Source organism: Schistocerca gregaria, chromosome 3 (assembly GCF_023897955.1).
Source record: "Schistocerca gregaria isolate iqSchGreg1 chromosome 3, iqSchGreg1.2, whole genome shotgun sequence".
NCBI lineage: Eukaryota > Metazoa > Arthropoda > Insecta > Orthoptera > Acrididae > Schistocerca > Schistocerca gregaria.
The window spans coordinates 94,144,880-94,165,972 of record NC_064922.1 but is presented as its reverse complement, the minus strand read 5'-3'; positions in this window follow the sequence as shown (position 1 = coordinate 94,165,972).

Below are 21,093 nucleotides of genomic sequence, written 5' to 3'. Positions count from 1 at the left end.
ACGTCAACTGTATGCCCTAGACCGCCTAAAAAATCGGTTCTTGCACGAAACACTCGTGGCAAATGCCTCTGCGGAACTGTTTCCAATCCACAGCCATATTAGCCGAGATTTGCAGTTCACGTATCAAAAATTCCTGTTTATAGAATTCGAAGCTACAGAAGAAAGCCATTTTGATAATGCATTCGATAGACAGATGACAACCTGTAAAAAAGTATCTTTGCGAATTGAAATCTTCCTGCAAATGCGTCTTACAGTACGACCGTCGGCAGATTGCTTGCGTTCTAAGAACATTTCATTCACACCGTCAAGGCATTGGCCATTTTCACATAATCCCACGTTTCAGCAAATCATGACGGAAAGCCCATTCCATAGCTGAACCGCTATCACGGCAAACGTCGAACAAATTTGCTATACGAAATTCGTCCAAATCAGGGAAAATTCTAGCCGTTAAGAGTTAGAACAAACGCCCAGAAAAAACACCGAACTAACATTTAAATACACTGTTATTTGACTTTAATGTAAACTGAATGAGGCGATTTTTCCAAAGTGCTTTGATGTGCTACGATTTAGCTCGAATGATGTTTGCAAATAACATTCGTGGTCCGGTCAAAAATGAGATTTTTCATTAAAAGTTTTTCTCTCGATATATTATAAAGTTTTTATCGGGGATGAAAACAGACATCTTAGATCAACATAGTCTAACTGATCAAAAAGTGAGATATTTTCGAAAATTGTCCCCCTAAACTCGATAAGTGCCCGTTTTCTCATCACTGAACAGCGTGGAAGTGAAAGCCAGAACTGCTTTATCTGCATTAGTGCCATTCTGTGTGTCAAAAATACGAGCAGTGTATACTTCAAAGTGAGATTAAACTGACAAACTTCGTTCCTGTACGGGTTTGGTTGTCAAATTTGTCATTGTTTGAGGATTTGTCGGAGTTAGTCGTTTGAGGGCTTAACTTCCAGCACAGGTATCGGATTTCCCTGTCACAATGACTCATTCAGCTATCGCAGAAGCGCAGAACAAGGGTGTAGGCAGCCAACGCCACGAAGTGGATGCGCGCCATGGTCTACCTCTTTCCTCCCTTACTTCATTTGTTGGACGCATTAAATTCACATTTACGCTCACTACATACTGCCTTTTTTTGGCGTCTGAACTATAGGTGGGATTGGCGGTTTCGGTGAAAACTGTTGCCTTCGAAATTGTTACCATGTATGAAGTGCAGACTGCGATACATTGCGACCACCTCTCCCCACCCCCCTGAAATCATGGTTATGGCTTCAGATCGATCTGCACCACAGCTAGAGGTCTAGATCAGGTTGAAAGATGAGTCGGCAAAGGTAATAGATGTGAGTGAATCAGTTAGCACACGCACTGGCCAAGCGACATATTGAACGCGTGTAGGCGTTTTCACCGACCGACCAACTTTCCATGTCGGGATGTTGGGCGGTTGTGCCAACCGCCTGTCAGTTTGTTTTTAGTAGGTGTTCCTGGAGAAATCTGCAAATGTTTATGGGACACATCTGAGGAGTGTCACTATAGATGAATAAAGCTGTTTTCTGAATTTTAACGAATCCAGTGATTTCGAGCAATACAGGTTGAATCGAAAATTAACATGCTTATGGTGAGAGCTGTAACATGTATTAAGTAGTTGAAATGCAAGTAGTGGTGGTGACTGACTAGTGGTGTTCCGTTGTGCCCAGTCACATCAGGTATCATCGATAATGTCTTGACTCTGTTGTCGAAAGGAAAATGGTAGGATGTCTAATATTTAAATCAATCTGTCGCAAGGCATGGTATTTCCGAATAGAACTCCCATGCACGCATTTATTTCATCACATGACCCACGGAATTTTCCAATTGAAAATCCTGCATTTTTCTCTCTTCTTTCTTTGGAAGATAAACTTTACGTCAGATTTCGTTCTTTCACCATTTTGTCTATTAAATCTGTCCGCCTCCATAGCTGAGTGGTCAGCGCGACTGCATTTCGCGCAAAGGGGCTGGGGTTCGATTCTCGGCTGGATCGGCTATTTCCTCCACTCAAGGACAGGGTATTTTCTTCATTGCATCCTCATCGACACGCCCTGAAGTGGCGTCCACTTAAACTAGGCGACCGGTCTGACTGGAGACCCTGGCCACAGGGCATCTCATTTCACTGAAAAATCTTAAAAATTTGTAAGATGATTCCAAACACAAGGGTACAATTCAAAACGGTGGTGAAGTGACAGCGTACAAACCAACGAAACAACGGATGTCTCACTGGAAGTCAAATTTGAATTATCGCTCTGCAGATAATGAATCAAGAGATAACGAGATTTTACCTTATCCAAAAACTGGAGTGCACAAGGCATAGCCACTGTTTCGTTGCAAGTGTTAAGCAGTTACAATACCGATCAAAGAGTATAGCAAACATACAGCGGCTGCAGTGCAGTGGCAAGGAAAATTTGTCCATTCTATCGTGAAACAAGCGTATACTCATGCGCTCTCTATCCACTGCTATGCACATCAGTTGACCCTCCACTGTGCTTGTAAAAATTAATCGATTAAACATTTTTGTGGCAAACCAGGATTTCACGCATTTTTTGCCGTTCCAGTAAAAAGTGAAATACTGAGGAATAGGGATTTAAACTACCAGGTTCATGTGAATGAAGGTATTTTCATTCACGCGCTATACAAACGATTATTCACTATAGACATGATCAGAATTTAATGATGCGATAGACAATGAAGGGTGGGGTAATTTCTTACATCGAGCAATTGGGCTAAAGATTCTGAGTGACCAGGCTTCTTTTTCTGCTGCAGCTGTACACATAGATTTCCCTCCATTACAAATATCATATTTAACATTTTGCAAAGTAAAACTGTTGACAGAAGACGCCATGAACTCGAAATTGAAAACTGCATTAAGACTGGTGAAAGACTGAAGATGTGAGAAAATTATTCTGAAATGCATTGTGGAAGGTAAGACCCTTGGAAATTTAGTAGAAGCTAAAATTAATTGTAACGAAACAGAAATGTTCAGAAATTGCGAATGCTAGTTTTAGAAATAATTGACACGGTAGTAGTAGCAGTACATATGGAAACTGGATTCCAGAACCCCCATGAAAATTTTACACACCATGAAAATGAAAGTTCGCAGGTCATAGTAAGCCAAACAATTTCCCTATATATGTTGAAAAACTACTTAAAATATATCCTTTATTGACAAAGAAAAACGGAAAAGAGAACTTACATTTATTTACAGCAGTGAGGAAAAGCGTCTAGGGCCTCAGGTTCTCTTTAAATGCATTATAAACAATGGGTTAAAAGTGTGCTCACTTAATATGTTCTCTTAACGTGTGAAATTTCCCGTCGTTGGTTCTTGCAATTCCAGTGACCATTGTCTTGAAAAAGAAGCATGAGTACGTTAAAAGCGTTAAGGCCTACTTTCACAACACAGACACCGTCAAACTTCAAGATTTCACAATTCCAACTCTACCGCTACAGCCAAAATCGTGAACAAATCGGCAGGATTTCATACCTCGTGTCATCGACGTTTACACCCAGAAAAAGAACAGGAGGATAGAACAATTTTATAAAAAAAGGGTAGGCCTAATGGTGCTTTACTATGTATTACAATTTAATAAATGTGTAGATGTTTAATATACTGATACATTTATGTACTAGTTTCTTTGTTACATATTTCAACTAAGTCACTTTTGAGGTGTTTCTGTTGTACAAGATTTAAGATTTTCCTTTTCGCAATTCATAATTCTCAGTCTACCCAACGAAAATATGCCACTCTTCACCACTGGAATTAAGTTTATTTCAATGTATTTTATTTTGCTTTGCCGTTTTGTATCTTGTCAGTCAGGTATCAATAGCGTTGCAGAAAAGTGAATCATTTCAGTCGATAATTGGGGTACAACAGCACTGTATTTGAGGTTCGGCTAACTTAGCAAGTGGCTAGAAATCATTATGTAACGAGCAGCCTCTTCTCGCAGCTTACAACCTACTGCGAATGTATTTTTCGCTAAAATGGTTTGATGTTCAACAGTCCTAACACGATTATGAAAAGCATAGGTTCTCTTCCGTTTATGTAACGAAGTACGTGAATCTTTCCTTGCATTAGGCACTTCTTCACTAGATTTCTCTTGGCGTTTCTGGCCTTGTTACCAGGGTTGCCAACCATAGAACTTCTTTTATCGTGCATAAAGTACGAAGTCTTGCACTTTGGTTTTGAAGCCTCGTACATTTATTAACCATTTTAAATGTTATGAAACCAAAATTAAATCCTATTAATGAGGGTCAATATAGCAGACACTCGTTAATTTAAAAATTTTGAATTAAATAAAATATTTGTGTCCATATTTTCTAGACCCAAGTTCTGGACGTATTACTCGTCTCTGCTGTTAGGACCGAAGGGGGGGATGTTTGTTTAGGAGGTGGTTAGGAGGGGTTAGAGGCAGTGAAAAGAAACATAATCGATTTAAACGTTCACGCGTTCCAGTAACAACTAAGATAGGCTACAATTTCTCTTGGCATTATCAAGGATTCACAAAAGCTAATTATTCACTGGGATTAAATGAGGATGCACATTAATAAATTTCACGTGATATAACAATTAGGTGATAATATAGTAGTTTATAAAATTACATAGGTACATATTATTCGATCATTAGGGGGCACTGTGTTGTTAGCTGACGGGAATATATTCCCCTCTCATTAACGGGAAAAACCTCTTCGTTGCTTTGGCAAACCTTTGATGACACTAAAACGTTTTTCGTTCGTTGTCTGCCATTAGATGTGTGACTTTGGCCACGACGCCACTACAGATCACTAAACTGTGGCGCCATCTAACCCACATTTGCATACGAGTATGAAATTTTCAGTGGTATTTTCTAGTCTCCAAATATCAGGTATATCCTCAGCCCATTGAAATCGTTCTTATGTTGCCGTATAATTTTTTTCTAGTTATACGGCTGTACAGGTTTTGTCGGTTCAAAATTGATGCATCCCAGTTATCCGGTTTCTTATGTCTGTTTTTATCAAATTAACCTTACTGAAAATAGCTCATAGTCAGCATTTGCATGAGGTAAAGATGGTGCAGTTAAAGCAGAAAGAGCCAGTTCAGAAAATCTTCTGTTTTCAGTAGAGGATCCCATAACATATCACGCTCAATAATTTCATTCAATCCTTCAGGATACCGAGCTTGTCTTTGGCAGCTGTCTCCATTGATCGTCTACTTGTTTTTTTGCATGATCATCTGGTGTAATTGTAAGCAGAATCAATTCAATAAGAGGCATTAGCGTTGGGAAACGTCTCCTGAAAAGGTGAGAGCCCTGCTTCTGGTTTGAAAACTTGGAAAATCTGTAAATTTAACAAGACAGTCGTCCATGTTGCATTGTTATTCTTTGTGGCAACAGCTTTGTAGAAATTTTTGCAACATAAGACCCCTTGCAGGTCCGGGGTTTAGAATAGGCTCGAGATATACCAGCTTGTCATAGGAGGTGACCAAAAGGAGTCTCACATTTTGGCCTTCATGTGATGGTGCCCTGCAGGGTTTGCACTCAATTTTTGAAAGCTTTCTGAAAAGTTAGCCAATTGGGGAAGGGGGCCTTACATGGTGCATCAGTGTCAATCATGCACTGAGATCTTTAGCCCCCTTTATCATCACATTGATTTCCCACCTGTTCTCTCTTGGGTGAGGACTCCTTCCTGGGTGCATTTTCCACCACACTCTATCCAGTACAACTTTCTTTACTGATGATGACCATGGATCTCTTTGTTTCTCATATCCAACATGGTAGCCAGTCTGTTGCGGTGGGGCTGCTATGTACGCTGTTGGTTGTAGCCCCCTGACAACGGAGCAATAGCTCTGCTGATGCCTGTGCCATTAACTATATGATTGCCAAAAAGTCCACCTCGTGCATTGGGACTCCTGGTAATGCCCATCCCGCCAGGTGGCATTTGCTGCGGCTGGGTGGCACTTCTGTGGAGGACCCCCTTGTCAGTGGGTGGCATCTAGATGGATGGCACACCATGAAGTGTAGGACCTCATCCCTTGCTGGTGGTCTGCCGCCAGCAGTCTTTAAGTGGGCAAAGTCAAACTTCAATGCTAAGAAACATGACCCCATGTCATTCCCTTCCCTGGCCACACCATGGCAGGAATGCCAGGCTAAGGATGGCACTGAAGCTTACTTGCGCCTGTACCTCATATATAGGTGACTTCATGGTGAATCTTTTTTGTCCATGAAGTCTCAGTTCTTTGTGGAGCATTTGGAGGACAAGTTAGTGGAGATGGAGGGTTGTCCAAACTGTGCTTAGGGTCTATTTTGATAAAAATAGCATCCTCTGCCCAGTCACAGTCATTACCCACTTGCAACAAGCTGGGGATGTTTATGTTACCATCACACCCGATAAGAGCTCAAATATGGTCCACGTTGTTACATTCCACAGGGACATTCTGTTGCAGTCTGATGACAATCTGTGCGCCAATTTAGAGTGGCGAAGTGTTTATTTCCTTGGGAGCATCCATTGGGGTCCAAGGGATAACCAGGTTGCCTCCAGTCCTTCATCTTGGCTATTGAGGGTGACCCATTGCTCAAGGAGGTCAAGGTGATGGTCTACCACTGTGATGCCAAACCATATATCCCTCATCTGATGTGATGCTTTAAGTGCTGGAAGTTCTTCCCACTCTACTTCCAGCCCACGTGTCAAGGTTGTGGACATCCATCCATCCCAATACTCCATGTGACCGGCCTCCCATCTGTGTCAACTGTGAAGAGCAAGTTGCTCGCCAGATTGCAGGATTTTACAGAGAAACAGGAAAATTGTGGAATATGACCCTGGACTTACTTGCCTACACGGAGGCTAAGTAGAAATTTGAGTGCCTACATCCTGTGGCTATGACCACGTTATATGCTGCTGCTACAATAACAGTTGTCTCCCTATCAGTTGCTCGAATTCGTGTGGCCTCTCAGGACCAAGAGACTACACCTGTCCCCCTGATGGTGGGAGCAATTCCCTCCCTGCACCACCTACTTCAGGAGCAAGACTCCCCCCCCCCCCCCAACCATATGGGATTTCAGTCCCCACATCTGAGCCAAGGCTTCTTTGGCTCCTCTTGTTAGGACGGAGTCATTTGGGTCACTCTCATCCCAGGTTTCTGCTAGTGGGAAAGACGACACCTGCCAATGGCTGAAGAGCTTAAAAGCAGTTGGTCATTGGGCTTCACACTCATCCGAACACTTGAGCCTGTTAAGACCTTGCAGCCAGGGAAACCAAGGAACAGCGAGACAAATCCAAAAAGAAAACCCATAAGACAAAGGAAATTGTGGTGGCACCCACAACACTGCTACCTACAATCTCTGTCAGAGGATGGAGCGGCGATTTTGGCGTGTGCTGAGGACCTAGATCCCGCCAGACCCTCAGAAACAATGGATATAAACTGGTCAGGCAATAAATCGGTGTCAGTAGGTGACACCAAAGTGTAAACTACCTCACTGAATGTTTCATGCATTCCCAGTGTCAGGATAACGTCCTCCTCCAGTGAAACTGTGGCAGTTTTTTCTATCGCCTGGCTGAGCTACGGAAACTGTGAAGCTTTACACCTGCTATCAGTGTTGCCCTCCAGGAAACCTGGTTACCAGCAATGTGGACCCTGCATTATGCACTTATAAAGCATATGACAGGAACTGTAGCGTCTATATCAGTGTCAGGTGGTGTTCATGTTTGTCCTAAACTCTGTAGTGAACCTATGCCCTTTCAAACTCCTCTTCCTCCTGTGGGTCCAGGGGCAAGAATAGGCCCACGGTATTCCTGCCTGTCCGAAGTGGCGACTTAAAAGAGTCCCTCCATCTAAAGGGGGTAGTTTGCACCTGCGTCGGGAGACGGACGTTTCCACGACCTATATTTGTGGTCATTGGCGTGCATCCGTGCATCGCTGCGCTCTGGTCCCAGGTCGACGGGCACGTGTACCTTCCGCCGACCACTGGCGACAACATCGATGTACTGTGGAGACCTCACGCCCCACGTGTTGAGCAATTCGGCGGTACGTCCACCCGGCCTCCCGCATGCCCACTATACGCCCTCGCTCAAAGTCCGTCAACTGCACATACGGTTCACGTCCACACTGTCGCGGCATGCTACCAGTGTTAAAGACTGCGATGGAGCTCCGTATGCCACAGCAAACTGGCGGACACTGAGGGCGGCGGTGCACAAATGCTGCGCAGCTAACACCATTCGACGGCCAACACCGCGGTTCCTGGTGTGTCCGCTGTGCCGTGCGTGTGATCATTGCTTGTACAGCCCTCTCGCAGTGTCCGGAGCAAGTATGGTGGGTCTGACACACCGGTGTCAGTGTGTTCTTTTTTCCATTTCCAGGGGTGTAGATCACTCGACGAATTGACTGATGAGATTCTTTCCTCGCTGAGCAGGGCGTGACGGCTGTCCATAGGGTCATGAAAAAGGTCAACAATGACCTTGTACCAACCCAAACATTTTTCTTGACCTTTGATAGTGTTCAGCAGCTGTTGTTCATCAGAATGGGCTACGAGATTATTTCTGTTCGCCCCTATGTCCCGACACCTACGCGCTGCTACCAGTGTCAGCGTTTTAATCACACTCGCCAGTCTTGTTCCAATGCGGCTAAATGTGTCACTTGTGGCAGGGATGTTCATGAGGGTGACTGTCCACCTCCATCTCATCATTGTGTGAACTGTCAGAGTGACCATGCAGCATCCCCCGCAACTGTCCCATCTACAAGGAGGACCGCTGTATACAGGAAATTCGGGTCAAAGAGAAAGTATCCACCTCGGCTGCTCGCAAGCTATTTGCTAGTAGGAAGCCCACGCTGTTCCCAGCGGGGAAATATAGTACCGTCCTCGCCTCTCCTCGGACTACCATGGAGTTATCGACGCAGACATGCGATCTGACCTTCAGCACTACAGTAGTCCGTTCCTCCAGTGCTAAGACAGCACGGTCGACGTCTCCTCTTCCTCCTGTCACCCCTCAGACACAAGCACCTTCATCAGCTTCTGCCAAGACAGAGACCCACAAGTCAGATGCACGGCCCTCAAGAAGGAACCGTCCCATGCAGACTTCCTATGTACCTCGAACTCACAGCTATCAACCAGTACTTCCACTAAACGACCTTCGAAGAAGGCTCATAGGAAGCAAAGTTCTCCTTCTCCGCCACGGCGCATTTCTTCTCCTGCTCCACGCAGGGTGGCTGCACCAAGCCATCATCCATTTCGCCTGGCCACACCGCTGGTAGCCGAACATCTGGCCGTTCACCGTTGGAGGAAGCTCCCCCTCCCGGCCATCTTAACAAGATGGCCGATGTACATATTGAACCAATGGACGATGACAATCCGCCTATTAATAGCGGCGGCAGTGCTCGCTCGAAGCCAGGCCCACAGCGGCCTTTGAGGTGACCCCCTTCTCACATCTTCTTTTTCTTCTCATGATGGCACTTACTCACTGTAATATTTGCGGCAATCGCTCCAACTGAGAGGACTTGAAGTTGCTGCTCCACTTGCACTGTCCGCTCGTCGTAGGTCTCCAGGAAACGAAGCGATCAAATTACCTTGGCACACTATACCCCTGTGCGTTTTGACCTACCCACTGCTGCAAGTATTTCAGCTCATGGAGGGGTTATGTTGCTGGTCCGGGATGATATTTAATAAGATCCCATCACATTGCACACCGGCCTGCAGGCAGTTGCCATCCGAATTACTCTCCGCACTTTCACATTTTCCGTTTGTACAGTTTACACTCAATCGTCGTCTGCTGCTACAAGGGCAGACATTATGCAAATTATATCTCAGCTACCTGCACCATTTTTGTTAACTGGAGACTTCAATACCCACCATCCCCTTTGGGGCTCTCCAGCATCCTGGCCGAGAGGCTCCCTGTTACCGGACCTTTTCAACCACCTCAATCTTGTCTGCCTCAATACTGGCGCCCCTACTTTTCTTTTGGACACATCTCACACCTATTCCCACTTATACCTCTATATGTACTACCCAACTTGCACACTGGTTTGATTGGTATGCACTTTTTGATACGTATTTGAGTGACCACTTCCCTTGTGTTATCCATCTCCTGCATCATACCCCCATCTACATGCTCAACTAGTTGGCACATCTCCAAAGCAGACTGGGGGCACTTCTCTTCCACGGCGACCTTTCAGGATCAAACATTCGCAAGCTGCGATAGTCAGGTCGCACACCTCACAGAAGTCATTCTCACTGCTGCTGAATATTCCATCCCTCACACTACTTCTTCTCCACATCGCGTAGCGGTCCCCTGGTGGACAGCAGCATGTAGAGACGCTATACGTGCTCCTCGACGTGCCTTACTCATTTTTAAACGCCACCCTACGATGGCGAATTGTATTAATCATAAAAGATTACGTGCGCAGTGTCGTCTGGTTATTAAAGAAAGCAAGAAAGCCAGCTGGGCTGCTGTCACAACCTCGTTAAGGAGTTTTACTTCTTTGTTGTCTAGGGTAGCCTGCGCCAGCTATTTCGCACTAAGGTCCACTCATCAGTTTCTCTCTTGACGGTCGCGAATGACGTCCTTGTGGCCCCCTGAGTATGTCTGCAATGCCTTCGGCCGCTTTTTTGCAGAGGATTCGAGCTCCACTCATTACCACCCTGCCTTCCTCCTCCGAAAACAGGCAGAGGAGGCTAGGCCACCTAACTTCTGCTTCTCGAATCGTGAAAGTTATAATGCCCCATTCACCATACGGGAACTCAAAAATGTACTTACCCGGTCACGGTCGTCCGCTCCAGGGCCTGATTCTATTCATATTCAGATGCTGAAGAACCATTCTCCTGCGGGTAAAGGTTTCCTCCTTCGTACTTAAAATCCCATCTGGATTGAGGGTGGTGTCCCACATGCTGGCGCGAATCTATTGCCCCGATTCTTAAGCCTGGGAAGGACAAGCACTCGCCTTCCAGTTATCGAGCCATCTCGCTTACCAGCTGTGTCTGTAAGGTGATGGAGCGAATGGTTAACTCTCGTTTCGTTTGGGTGCCCGAATCGCGACGCCTACTTACCAATGTACAATGTGGATTTCGTAGGCGCCACTCTGCTGTTGACCATCTGGTTACCTTGTGGACCGTCGTTATGAATAACCTCTTGCCGATGCGCCCGGCCGCAGCTGAGTTCTTTGATCTGGAGAAAGCTTACCACACCTGTTGGAGGGCGGGCATTCTCCGCACCATGCATACATGGGGCCTTCGCGGTCGCCTCCCTATTTTTATTCATGCATTTTTAATCGATGGACAGTTCAGCGTACGTGTGGGTTCTGTCATGTCCGTCGCCTTTCGCTAGGAGAATGGGGTGCCACAGGGCTCAGTTTTGAGCGTCGCTCTCTTCGCCATAGCGATCAATCTAATAATGGATTGCCTCCCAACTGATGTATCAGGCTCCCTCTTCGTGGACGATTTTACCATCTACTGCAGCTTGCAGCTTACATGTTTCCTGGAGCGCTCTCTTTAGCATTCTCTAGACAGCCTTTACTTCTGGAGTGTCAACGAGAAGACGGTCTGTATTAACTTCTGGCACTACAAAGAGTTTCTCCCACCGTCCTTACGAGTCGGTCCCATTACTCTCCCATTCGTGGAGACAAAAAAATTTTTAGGTTTTGCATTTGAGGGGAAACTCCTCCGTGTTCTCAGTGGTGATGTCGTGGGGAGCGGATCTAACCATCCTACTTCGCCTATATCGGTCGACCGTCCGCTCAAAGCTGGATTATGGGAGCTCCTGTATACTTCTCTGCACGGCCGTCCATCTTACGCCGCTTCAACTGCATACAACATCGGTGTTTACGTCTTACGATCGCAACGTTTTATACTAGTCCCTTCGAGAGTCTCATGCTGAAGCCGGTGAATTACTACTAACTTACCGTCGCGATTTGTCGTTATGCCTGTCGGGTACTGTCAATGCCCGACCACCCGTCTTATAGTTCCTTTTTTTGACGACACTCTCGATTGCGTATACGGGTTGTATGTCTCTGCCCTGCTACCCCCTGGAGTTCGCTTTCGTTGCCTCCTTCAGCAATTTGATTTTTCACTCCCTGCAACCTTTAGAGTGGGCGAGAGCCAAACGCCACCTTGGCTCCAGGCTCAGGTTCGCGTTCACCTTGACCTCAGCTCGCTCCCAAAGGAGGTAACCCCAGCTTCGGTATACCGCTCCCGTTTTGTCGAACTTCGTTCGAAGTTCATTAATATGACCTTCACTTATACAGATGGCTCTATGACCAATGACGGTATCGGGTGTTCTTTTATTGTCAGAGCACACAGATTCAAATACCGGCTCCATAGCCATTGTTCGCTCTTAGCAACTGAGCTACACTCCTGGAAATTGAAATAAGAATTCATTGTCCCAGGAAGGGGAAACTTTATTGACACATTCCTGGGGTCAGATACACCACATGATCACACTGACAGAACCACAGGCACATAGACACAGGCAAAAGAGCATGCACAATGTCGGCACTAGTACAGTGTATATCCACCTTTCGCAGCAATGCAGGCTGCTATTCTCCCATGGAGACGATCGTAGAGATGCTGGATGTAGTCCTGTGGAACGGCTTGCCATGCCATTTCCACCTGGCGCCTCAGTTGGACCAGCGTTCGTGCTGGACGAGCAGACCGCGTGAGACGACGCTTCATCCAGTCCCAAACATGCTCAATGGGGGACAGATCCGGAGATCTTGCTGGCCAGGGTAGTTGACTTACACCTTCTAGAGCACGTTGGGTGGCATGGGATACATGCGGACGTGCATTGTACTGCTGGAACAGCAAGTTCCCTTGCCGGTCTAGGAATGGTAGAACGATGGGTTCGATGACGGTTTGGATGTACCGTGCACTATTCAGTGTCCCCTCGACGATCACCAGAGGTGTACGGACAGTGTAGGAGATCGCTCCCCACACCATGATGCCGGGTGTTGGCACTGTGTGCCTCGGTCGTATGCAGTCCTTATTGTGGCGCTCACCTGCACGGCGCCAAACACGTCTCCACGCCTCCATTCACGCCTGTCGCGACACCACTGGAGGCGGGCAGCACGATTTTGGGGCGAGAGGGCAAGACGGCCTAATGGTGTGCGGGACTGTAGCTCAGCTTCATGGAGACGGTTGCGAATGGTCCTCGCCGATACCCCTGGAGCAACAGTGTCCCTAATTTGCTGGGAAGTGGCGGTGCGGTCCCCTACGGCACTGCGTAGGATCCTACGTTCTTGGCGTGCATCCGTGCATCGCTGTGCTCTGGTCCCAGGTCGACGGGCACGTGTACCTTCCGCCGACCACTGGCGACAACATCGATGTACTGTGGAGACCTCACGCCCCACGTGTTGAGCAATTCGGCGGTACGTCCACCCGGCCTCCCGCATGCCCACTATACGCCCTCACTCAAAGTCCGTCAACTGCACATACGGTTCACGTCCACACTGTCGCGGCATGCTACCAGTGTTAAAGACTGCGATGGAGCTCCGTATGCCACAGCAAACAGGCGGACACTGACGGTGGCGGTGCACAAATGCTAGCAGCTAGCGCCATTCGACGGCCAACACCGCGGTTCCTGGTGTGTCCGCTGTGCCGTGCGTGTGATCACTGCTTGTACAGCCCTCTCGCAGTGTCCGGAGCAAGTATGGTGGGTCTGACACACCGGTGTCAATGTGTTCTTTTTTCCATTTCCAGGAGTGTATTTCCTCTCTACCAGGCTGTTCTTTACATCTGCCGCCACCGACATTCTGCTTATGTCATCTGCTCCGATTCCCTGAGCGCCATTCACAGCCTCACTCACTGATCGGTATCCAGTTCACCCTTTTGTGCACCGGGTCCAACGCTCTCTTCAGCAGCTGGTGGACGACGGTTCTCCTGTTAGCTTTGTGGGTTCCTGGCCATGTCAGTATCCCTGGGAACGAAGCTGCAGATTCCGTGGCCAAGGCTGCGGTCCTCCAGCCTCGGACAGCTTCTTGTTATGTCCCTTCATTATATTCTAGGAGGGTCATTTGTCTGCGCATTTTGTCACTGTGTCATGCCAATTGGGCTGCACATAGGGACAACAAGCTTCGGCCCTTGAAACCTCTTCCCGCGGCTTGGACGTCCTCCTCACGTCCTTGTCGGCGGGAGGAGGTCGTTTTGGCCCGGTTACGAATTGGATACTGCCGCTTCAGCTACCATCATCTGCTGACGGTACGCCACATTTTAACGTCCTGTCCGAATTTTAATACACTGCTCGTTGATCTTGGACTGCCATGTACTCTGGATGCCATTTTCGCGGATGACCCAGGAGCAGCTGCTCGCGTTCCTCGTTTTGTCAACTTGACAAACCAGTCTGACATTTGATTATTCTGTTTCTTTTTAATCCTCTGCCTGTCTGTCTTTTATTGTATTGTCCCTTTTAGTTGCTGTTTTAACCTTGTGCCTCGCGGTGCATTCCTAACATAGTCTGGGCCCTAATGACAATTGCAGTTGTGCGCCCTAAAACCGCCCAAAAAATCCCTCTTGAAGCTGTGGCTGTCAGAATAATGACGACACAGGAAATAACTGTGTGCAATGTATATCTTACTCCAGATGGTGCAGTACACCTGATTGTATTAGGTGCACTGATTGATCAACTCCCTAAACCTTTCCTACTTCTGGGAGATTTGAACGCCCATAACCCCTTGAGGTGGCAGTGTGCTTACTGGCCGAGTCAGAGACATCGAAACATTACTGTCTCAGTTCGACCTCTACCTCTTAAACACTGGGGCCGCCACATATTTCAATGTGGCTCGATGTAGTTACTCGGCCATTGATTTATCAATTTGCAGCCCAGGACTTATCCCATTTATCCACTGGTGATCACTTAACGACAGAGTGAGGTGGCGCAGTGGCTAGCACACTGGACTCGCATTCGGGAGGACAAAGTCTGAATCCTGCGTCAGGCCATCCTGATTTAGGTTTTCCGTGTTTCCCTAAATCGCTCTAGGCAAATGCCGGGATGGTTTCTTTGAAAGGCACTGCTGACTTCCTTCCCCGTCCTTCAGTAATCCGATGATGAGAGAACATAACGGCCTGTATAGTAGTGACCACATCCCCATCTTCCTGTCACTACCCCAGCATCAGGCATACAGACGCCTGCCCACATGGGCTTTAAACAAGGCAGACTGTGAAAATTTAACCTCTGATGTTACTGTTGACTCTCCCCCACATGGTGACATCGATCTTATGGTTGAGCAGGTTATTAAAATTGTTCCTCTGCAGAAAAACGCGGTCCCTCGCTCTTCAGGGTGCCTGAGGTGTAAAGCATTCCCTTGGTGGTCGCCAGAAGTCGCTGAAGCAGTTAAGGAGCGTCGGCGGGCTCTACAGTGGCATAAGCAACACCCTTCCTGGAGCACCTCACAGCCTTTACAACAGATCTGTGCCCTTGTTCGGCAACTTAACAAGTGATGGAAGCAGGAGTGTTGAGAGAGAGAAATCTCGACCAATGGGAGCCATGTGTCACCTTCGCAAGTCTGGGCAAAGAGCAAACGTCTTTTCGGGTACCAGACCCCAACAGGTGTTCAGTGTTAGGATAAATAGCGTATTATTTACCGACGCACACGCGATTGCCGAGAATTTTGTTCAAGCTTCTGTGTCGGAGGCCCACTCTTCCAGCCAACCAAATCGCTGCGGCAGATTTAGAGATGGGCAAAACTTCTTCTCAGAAATCGGATCAGAACTGGTTAACCACCGGAAAGAACTATTTTTCATGACTCACTACTCTCACAAAATAAGTGAAAGGAAGTCACATTGCCTTTTTAATTCAGGTCACCAAACCTGTATTTTTATGTGGTTTGATCCTAGTTCTAAAGACTTAAAAAGAGTAAAAATTGTTACTACCCCATTAATGGTGAGATAATAAAGTTTTAAACATCGCCTGCTGTAAAAGTTACAAATGTTGCAAAATAATACTAAATATTTATCAAGTGATCCTTCTTATATTTTGATATTTTAATTGGAAAAATACAGTATATAAATTACAACTGTAATTAGTGTTTCTGCTTTTATTTAGTCAGTATTACCATATGTGTATTCAAATAGGAACTTACAAATAAAATCTGACCTTCTTTAGTCGATGTCTCTCTTCTCGTGCTTTTAAAAATACTCGTTAACAGGGCACTGATGTTGCTCTGATGCGTAACACTTTTGGAACAAATTCATACAGCGTCGGCCTCTGTAATTTTCGTTTCGCACCAGTTCACGGGACCGCTGTTCCACAGTGGTAAATGGTTCAGAAATGAGCTGTGTTCTTGCTGAACGACCAACGCTTACTTTTCTGCAATAGCCTTCATGCTTAAAATCCTTGATTGAATAGGAGGTCCAGTAACGTTGCCTGACCAATTTGTTCCCGGAGATAACGCCAAAGCACTCAGGTAACCCTTTAAGGAAATTATAAACCAGTGACTCGTTCTTGAGGACATTCTTTCTGTCCTTCAGATTTCAATTGTCGTTCGATTAATCTTCGCAAGATTCTCGTTTTTGAATGTGACAGTCTTGAAGACATCTCTTTGGTCACCTGACTGAAACTTTCAAAATCAGTGAAGCCTGTTGCATCATCTCCTAGGATGTATCTTATAAGTATCTTATAAGTATTGACCGAAAACAGCGAAGCAAGAAACTGAATCGCAAATTGTTAATTTTCGTTTTTTTTTTCACTGTATAGTCATTTAATAGTGCAGTGTATCGTTTGGTGTTGAAATGAAACAAGTCGTACTTCTACAAATGGTAGAAAAAGTAGTGCATTTTACACTGTTTGTTGGTGAAACCAAATAAGTCACTGACTTATTTCGTTTCAACAGATGCTGCTTGTTCCTGCGCACAGCCTGTTTTTCTGTTTTCCTTCAATAGTTTACATCCAATTCCTTTGTTGTGGCCCTAATAGTCACTGTTAATGCTCGTTGCGCGGCAGTTGGTTGTACTACTATGGCTCCAAAAGAAGAATAGTACTGCAGATTATGGCGGAATTAAGGTAAAGACAACCTCTGTAATTTCGAGAAGGCAGTGCTTTTGTACGAGGGAAAGCAATTAGAGAATTGCATGTAAATACCAATCTTCCTTGCAACAACCGTAGGAAACTATATATGTAAATATCAATATTACCAGAAATATCACTCTTATATTATTAATTTCCTTCCAGCTGCAGAATTCAGTGTAATGCCTCAATTGACGTAATTGAACGTAATATTTTGGCGAAATTCCTTGATGTTCCTCTTTCACAAGTAATTCTTGTAAACCACTGACAACTCTTAATATCTATTAGAGTTGTTCACAATCAACAAAGAGATGTAAATTAGTATAATGTTCCTACGTAGCCACGTTTGCTCTTTCTAATGCCAGCAGCTTGCAGTGTCTCCTGGTCCAAAACACTGCTGTCATTTGCTATAAGACAAAAGCACATTCTCCGTAATGGTACGTTTTAGTACTGTACGAGGTGCATTTAAGTTGTAAGGTCTCCGATTTTTTTTTTTTTTTTTCTGGACTGGAAAGTGATAAACATGCGCATTATTTTAAAATGAGGCCGCGTTCATTGTCAATACGTCCCAGAGATGGCAGCATCGTACGGCATATGGAATTTTACCGCCAGCGGCGAGAATGAGATCTGTTTTAAATACTTAAAATGGCGAGGCTTTCCTTACTTGGACAGCGTGCAATCATTCGTTTTCTGAATTTGCATGGTGTGAAACCAATTGAAATTCATCGACAGTTGAAGGAGACATGTTTTGATGGACTTATGGATGTGTCGAAAGTGCGTTCGTGGGTGCGACAGTTTAATGAAGGCAGAACATCGTGTGACAGCAAAACGAAAAAATCTCGGGCTCGCACAAGCCGGTCTGATGACATGATCGAGAAAGTGGAGAGACTTGTTTTGGGGGATCGCCGCATGACTGTTGAACAGATTCGCCTCAATAGTTGGCATTTCTGTGGGTTCTGTGCACACAATCCTGCATGACGACCTGAAAATGCGAAAAGTGTCATCCAGGTGGGTGCCACGAATGCTGACAGACGACCACATGGCTGCCCATGTGGCATGTTGCCAAGCAATGTTGACGTGCAACGACAACATGAATGGGACTTTTTCGTCGGTTGTGACAATGGATGAGACGTGGATGCAATTTTTCAATCCAGAAACGAAGCGCCAGTCAGATCAATGGAAGCACACAGATTCACTGCCACCTAAAAAATTTCGGGTAACTGCCAGTGCTGAAAAAATGATGGTGTCCATGTTCTTGGACAGCGAGGGCGTAATGCTTACCCATTGCATTCCAAAGGGCACTACGGTAACAGGTGCTTCCTACGAAAATGTTTCGAAGAACAAATTCCTTCCTGCACTGCAACAAAAACGTCCGGGGAAGGGCTCCGCGTGTGCTGTTTCACCAAGACAACGCACCCGCACATAAAGATAACGTTACGCAAGTTTCTTCGTGATAACAAGTTTGAAGTGATTCCTCATGCTCCCTACGCATCTGACCTGGCTCCTAGTGACTTTTGGCTTTTTCCAACAATGAAAGACGCTCTCCGTGGCCGCACATTCACCAGCCGTGCTGCCATTGCCTCAGCGATTTTCCAGTGGTCGAAACAGACTCCTCAAGAAGCCTTCGCCACTGCCATGTAATCATGGCGTCAGCGTTGTGAAAAATGTGTACGTCTGCAGTGCGATTACGTCGAGAAGTAACGCCAGTTTCATTGATTTCGAGTGAGTAGTTAATTAGAAAAAAAAACGGAGGCCTTAGAACTTGAATGCACCTCGTACTGTTACTTTGTTATATATCTGAAATAATTTATATTTTTTATTTTTATCATAAATAAACTCGTAATTAACATCAAACACACGTTAAAGTGGCAGGGGGGATGTTAAGGAGCGGTAATCTAATGGAAGTGGAGGAGACCAAGGAGAGATTTAGGTGACAGATATCATTCAGTAGAGTGTTTTTTTTACAATTGTGATTCTATGATGTACACATTCAAATTGCCCACAAGATGCACCAGGCACCCATTTTAATTTGAAGTTTAGTTGTCATTATGGCTGGAATTAAATATGAGCTACCAGATCCATTTGGAGGTTACAAACTGCCGTCAGGCCTGCTTGGTGAATGGAAGAGGTCAGCAAAAAAGTTACTTTTTGTGACCAGACATGAAGAGTCAAGGTGATCCTACCTTGAGAAAGTATCAGACTTGGTTGTGAATTTCTTATCTCAGATAATTTTGTTTGACAGGTTTGTTCAGGTGTGTTCCATACAAAATGACCTTTTTTTCACGGTTCATTTGACTCTCTACTTGTGTATAGTGTGAAATGTATTATGATACAGGAGTCTAGCAGATACAGGAAGTATGCATCCAAAGTAAAGCTGGGATTGCAGACCTAGTTATGTAGAAGTGGGACAGACAAGGAAGCATTTTCTGTAGCCCAGTCTACATTAATGTACATTAAAATACATATCACTTAATGAATCGTGAATCAGGTCGTAAGTATGACATCCATGTAAGTGTATAATCAAACCTGTAGCCCAGTAATTCCATCAATTCGAAAAACTTAGAGCAGCCAACTAAAAGTTGGACTTCAGAGAAACTGCATAACACAAAAAGAAAAAACATCCATTTGCAAAGTGAAGGTAGGTAAAAATGCGGTAGGTTCACTACTTAGAAAACAAGAATCGGTGACCTTCATCTGCAGGTTTAATTTTCTGTGTCAGCCTAGTTACACACCAGGTTAATTACAGAAATGAGCAAAGGACGTGAATACTTTAAACACTCAGGGGCATATACTGTAAAATGTTGGCCAGACAGAGCACCTTCAGAATATGATAAAAGTAATATGTGGAGAGTACCGAAATCAGTCTAGTTTAAGGAACCTATCTTGAAGGCCTTCACCACACTAATGGAGGCATGCAAAATATTTTACAGAGCTGTAGGTGGTAGGGAGAGGTCCAATTTTAAATAGATATAGTTACTGACAAACATGACTCGCTACTCAGAGAATAGGACAAATATACTGCAGTGAAGAAAAATAAGTAGGCATTAAATTGCTATTTCGAAAAATAGCCACATAAAGAATGGCATATACATAACACACAAGATGGACATATTTTGCTCCATGTGTTTTATTGAGCTCAAATTACCCATCTTCTCAAAGATGGTTGTGGGACCTTGGCTTTTCAGTACAGACTGTTTTATACAGACAATTCAGCAGTCGGCAGGTGAAGTTGGAAGTGAGTGTTGTATCAAAAATCTAGATGCCAGTTATTGAATACTGGCCCTTATTGTGACTGGGCCAGAGGGGGGAAAACTTCAGACACAGTGGGCATGGGGCCTGAAGACAGTACAATATATCACCAAAACTGTTTCCTCAATAACAAAGCAATTTGGAAATGTAGATGGTTAAAAGGTGTTTGGTTTAACATTCTGTAGATGGAGAGAAAAGTTGTTCACAAATTGTATGGATGCCACACAGTTCAGTGCTGAAAGACGCATAAGGGGAATAGTGTTAAGGGAGGGAGAGAGGACTGCAGCTTACCAACAATGCTATTCAGTCTGTACACTGAACAAAGAAATTAAAATAGATGAAAGGAAAACCTTGGCTGTGAATTGTCAGATAGCATATGACTTGGAAGAGCAGTTGAACACAGTTGATAGTGTCTTTGAGAGATCATAAGATGAGCAAAAAAGTGTAATGGAATGTAGTCTAATTAAATGAAGTGAGTATGAGAGAATTACACATAAAGCAACATATTGTATAATAGGATGCCGTATAAATGTGGTATTATCTCTTGATCGTATTTTAGACAGCTGAATAAGATTTTAGAAATTCGACCTAAAAATTTACAGTAAAAGTTTTGCTCTTATCAAATTTGTTGTACATGATCCAGAAGATTTCATGAAAAACACTGATGTTCTAGCAGTCTCCTGACTGGTTTGATGTGGCCCACTGTGAACTCCTCTATCACAACTACTTCACCTCACAGTATAACACCCAGTTATTTTTTGGACATATTCCAACCTCTGCCATCTCCTGAAATTATTACCTCTGTAGCTCCCTAAAGTATGATGGAAGTTACTTGTTAGTCTCTTAAGGCATGCCCT